Here is a 5,210-nt window from a genome sequence, read left to right on the forward strand (position 1 = left end):
TTGGTGTAGACCTCCGTTAAACACAAGTCTCAACTTTTTGCGAGTCGGGGAGATAAGTGTGGTTTTCGTATTTTTGCTGCCGGCTGAATTCCTACCATTTTCAGCTTGAAGGCTGGTCATTGAACTCGCAATCCACATGTTTTTGCTTTACTTTAAGGAATGATTTTTTCCAATTTACATAAAATTCGCCCTTTCCAACTCCTCCAGAACATCATTCCACACGCGGCAAAAAAAAAAGACGTCAAAGAACCCGCGTGCCCTTTTGCTTCCGCGAATATGCCGCCTCCGTACGAAGAAACAGGGCAGAAAGCGTCTACTATTTGGACGGTATTACTTTGCAGAACACTTTTTTTATTGCGATCATTGCCGATACCTCCTCTTGTCGAAGTTATACGAAGCAGGACCATGATGTATGAGTGCATTTCCATGTGTCGGAACTGATGCTTCTCCAGGTGTCAGTTATGAACATCACGTGAGCTACAAACCATCGCCGACGAAATACATGTCGCGCGGCGGTCTCACACTTCCCGAGGATGCGTACTCGGTCAGAGAGCGCTGAACTTGAAGGCCACTGAAGAAATGCGAGTTCTCGGCCTATCGCCTCAGCGACGACAACTCAACTTCTTCCCCTCTGATTAATCAGTAGCTCTCCCAAAGCTCTAGTCGCCAGTCACAAGTAAGCTCTTGCTCTTTATTTTACCTCGTATCTTTAGCGTATAGCATGTTCGAGATAAAAAGAAGTGTGTATAAGAGATATACCGAATCTATATTCTATTACCTACGCCGGGCCAGCGGTAGCAAATGCCACACTGAAAAAGAGTTGAACGTTAGCCTAGCCATTATGGTTTCGAGGCCGCGTCGCCTCGCAAAGCTAACAAAATGACAGAATACTTTCGATAGCTTAATACGTTTTACATCACACTGCATATATTTCTTTTCCGACACTTTATCTGTGAACTGTTTTATCTACGAATCATTAGGAGGGCACATGTTGTAAACGTTTTGTATAAGCTTCCGTTTTAAACTACAATTTAGCCCCAGAATTAGGTTTTCAAATTATGGCTGGATATTTCCCTCAATTCATGGTATTTATTTTAATGCGCCTTCATTTTTTATATCCACTGACAGAGAATCCCTGCTTTGCTCTGTGTGTTGGGGACCGCGTTACTTGATATAAGTCATACGGTGCGGACACCCTATACTAAACTTTACTAAAGCATTCATTTGTCACCACCAATGTTTCGTCCTCGCTTATGAACAGTTGAAGAGATTTTGGCTGTCCTTATTTTAGCAGCACTATTGCAGCAGCATTTTAGCACTGTCTTAACATCAGGCAGCATGTAAGGCAGAGGTTAACAACGTGGTTTTCTCTGCGGTCAAAAGTCTGTATTATGTCTTTATTTTTCTTTCTAAAGCCTCCAATTTGTTTTCCTTGTGTTTTAGACTCACCTGAATCTAGAAAAATGACCTTAATTGTGATTTTTGTCTTTAATGGCGCATTTCAAGATGGAAAAAATGAAGGAATGCGACAGTCAGGAACTGCACGAAGTATCTTTCGAATCTAAACACCGCACACATGTCACACAGCCTGAGCGGCTACTTATGTGGCCACGATGGAGTAATCTCGGTTCGGTGCAACCTGCAATCATGTCAGAAATCGCATGGTGACGTACTGCTGATCGAGAAAGATCTAGTCTCCATTCGACAGGTGCAAAGCACGAAAACAACCACCGTGATACTAAAAAAACAAAACTTTGCGTAGCCTGCTGTCAATTAAAACTAACACGAAGCCAGGCTGAACGCAAGGCCTGGTTGTACAACCACGAAGTGTGAAGCCCTCTATGTGAAAAAACACTGCCGCTTAGCGTCTGGATGCGACACCTTCCCTGCGAACAAGCTCACAAATATCGTGTTGGTGCGTGTGAAAGCAACTTATTAAGCATTCATTGTAAGACTGAAGGATTCGTTTCTTTTGGAGAGCCGCGTCACTGTCCCCATGGCTGGGGCAAATAGCGACATTTTAAAACTTTGAATACCCTTTTAAATTATTATTTCAGCTTGAGCTAGCTTTTTATAACAGGAAAGTAGTAGATATATTATCCTGTGAGATTTGTTTTGTTGATATTCCATCAAAACTAAAATGATGCCACGATTTGAAAATTTTTATCGTGTTTTGCCACACGTGCCCATATTTTAACATTCTCCAGCAATCATTTCAGAGGATATGAATGCTTTGCAAGTAACAATTTTCAATCAAGCGCAGCCACACAAAGTTGTCATGAACCTTGTCACTCCTTCATGAACACTGTTCACGAACGTTTCAACGTTGTGGTACATTGCAGAAACATGGATTGGATTCCTGTTTCCAATAAGTTTTAAAATGTAGAATGTCTTCCTTTTTGTGTTGAATACTTGTAGCCGAAGCTATTTTGCGAATTAAAAAACGCGTAGTTGTTCTCACTAAAATTCAAAAATTCACCAGCATCTTAAATTTCTCGGAAATGACACCAGATAATACATATGTTGCACATTTTCCTATTAACGCAGGACATGAACTCAGAGGTTCATGGGTGCCCAATATCAGTACGGTGGCGTAATACTTGTAATGTATTTTTTTTTCAGACGAGATAAGCATCCTCCCATATGTAGATATTATGATGAAAGTTGTTAGAGGAAGAGTATTGCTGACATCGCTTGTGGCGATTGTGCTAAAAGCACAAGTCACAGATGGTTCCGAAAAAACTCCCGTCCGTGATCCAGAAAGTAAGCATAGTTTCGAACCTTTTTCTTGGCCAAAATTAATGCTTCTGAATGCGAAATAAACGAAACAGGCTTGAAAATATGTATTTGACGCTTACATTTTGAAATACCATAATCAACAAAACGCCTTTCGCAAACTCTAATGATTTCGATTTTGCTTATTCTTCGCGCATACCTCACAGCAACGCTGAGAGATTTTGATTTTGAATGCCCGTAGCACTTAAATAAGAGCAACCCGCGTGAAACCAATATACGCCCAATTAGCGAGAACATTCGCCTTAGGACAGGCGTAGGAAAGTCGGCCGTTGTCAAATTATATAGTTCCTGCAGCTGACGTGGAGCGGATCTCTACAGATGCCCACAGTCCACGATTACAGGACCAACGCCGGCTTCAGCCACATTAAACACAGACAGCTCTGATATCTTGCGGTCAGGCGCGCATTATTTCAGTACGGTTTCGATCCATGTAGATTGCCCTCAGGGCAGAAAGCTTTAGTGTATGCCCAAAAAATATCACCCTTTACCACACTGAGAAAACACCCATGATGGGTACTACATATTTGTAGAAGAATTCTAGCAGTGGTGCCACAAAACTAAGTAATATCCTAGCCTTTTACAGACTGACTTAAAATAGGTGCCTTCAGTTTCTGAAAACACTCACGTCTATTTTTAATTAAAAAAGTAAATCTGAGTGGTTGACGTCTTCTGCAGAACCTTAGAAACATTCAGCGCGTTAGGAATAGTCTTTTATTGCGCATCCTTACAAAAACAAAAATTGCCTACACAACGTTCTTTTTTGTTTATTGATCCCAAGTTGGGCATAAGTTTAGGGTTCTAGCACCGCGAAGAAAAAATTCTCGATCTTTCCATGACTTCCAGTGATGCTGCTTGTACTCCTCGGCATGTCCTAAATGGTCTTGACATCGTAATTGTTTAGCATGGAATCATCCCTCACTTAAATATTGGTTTCAACGTATCACTATCTATCAGCACTCTTTATGAAACAAATTATGCGTCACCGATTATTTATTGGCACTGTTTTTTTTTCTCTTTCGTTAGAATGCTATTCTGACCAGGGCACTGAACTTAATCCCAAAGAATTGGGACGCTCTGCGCCTGACGAGTGCTTATTACAATACTGTGATCCAGAGAACAAGACACTGATAACCGTAACGTAAGTTGGGGAAAAATACGTGTATTTTGTAGCTCACATTCTATACAATATGCCTCATCTCTTGTCAAAGGAGGAATATAGGATACAAACGGTACTCATACGAATTTAGTACCATGCACCGTAATCACCATGAACTCTGATAAGCGCCAGCTAGCGCCAGCGCCAGCGGTGCTCTTTCTGTATCTCTGTCTTCTCGGTTTTCTTCCTTTGAGCCATTCAAACTTCAGGTGTCTTCTCTCTCGTTTTATCTTCTACCTTAACTTTAATGCAAAAAATCTTCCGCCCTAAGCTGGAAATACTCTAAAACCGTTTGCATTAAATTCCGCTTTTCCGCTTTGCGTAAGCGTTTTCTTTGATTCAGCAAAATCGCCACAGGCATCAATATCGACTACTCTGTTAAGGTGTTTTATGCATGTGTCATAAGGTCACATTTTCTACCGTTAGCCACAGCCACTTCATTTAATTATTACCTACCTTTTTTCTATTGCGTCATGATTGCGTCACGTCGCTATCTAAATCTTTTAAATTTTATGCTGCCAAGGTTATGCATGCGTTGTGTTGTGTTGTGTTGGGTTGGGTTGGGTTTTATGACACATAGGCAGCTAAGGCCATCATGCGCCAGGCTCGGGTTATGCATGCAGCACCACTATTATTGCACTTGCTTTACGTATGACGTTCATTCGGTACGCCAAAATTTCGCGTGAACTTTTGTTCTGGCATCAGTGGCGCTCATTCTGACCCATGCTATGAGTAGGGAACAAAATAATACAAGCGAGCGCCCCACACAAAACACGTATTTATGAATGTACTCGTGCGCCATGCACCCAACTGTTTATTATTTATTTCTCTACTTCTGTGCAGGTGCGCGCATTTTCAAAGCCCTTGTGTAGACAAAAGGCGTGATGCTAAATATCCATACTGCTGCAGACTGCCCATTTGTGAAAAAAAATAGAACACAAGACACCCAAGTATTCCACTCCAACTGCGAGCTAACGGCAATAAAGTAATGAAGATATATAATTACTGTCTTGATGACCGTGTTTCTTACGGCACTCATGCATAGAGGAATGAATGAAAAGGAATGTCGCATTCCTCTTCAGTGGCAATATATGCTAACCAGTCATTGAAAGCCGGGTTCCTTTTATGGCATGGGTAACCTTGTTACAAACCATACTGCGAGAAATCTGTCATGTCTCATATGGGAATGATAAAGAGCGTGACGAAGCTAAGCACTATCAAACTCGGAATAAAGTCGACCATTGTCCTTGTCGGGTTC

At 41.5% G+C, this 5,210-nt stretch overlaps 1 long non-coding RNA gene across 1 annotated transcript; it reads left to right on the forward strand.

The window, feature by feature from the left end:
- Nucleotides 1-550: 550 nt before the first annotated feature.
- Nucleotides 551-4,961, forward strand: LOC144100193 (uncharacterized). The gene is made up of 4 exons (XR_013307551.1): nucleotides 551-676; nucleotides 2,623-2,763; nucleotides 3,820-3,934; nucleotides 4,796-4,961. It is a non-coding gene; the product is annotated as an uncharacterized LOC144100193 (long non-coding RNA).
- Nucleotides 4,962-5,210: the final 249 nt, after the last annotated feature.

The sequence above is a fragment of the Amblyomma americanum genome, chromosome 8 (genome assembly GCF_052857255.1).
Source record: "Amblyomma americanum isolate KBUSLIRL-KWMA chromosome 8, ASM5285725v1, whole genome shotgun sequence".
Lineage (NCBI taxonomy): Eukaryota > Metazoa > Arthropoda > Arachnida > Ixodida > Ixodidae > Amblyomma > Amblyomma americanum.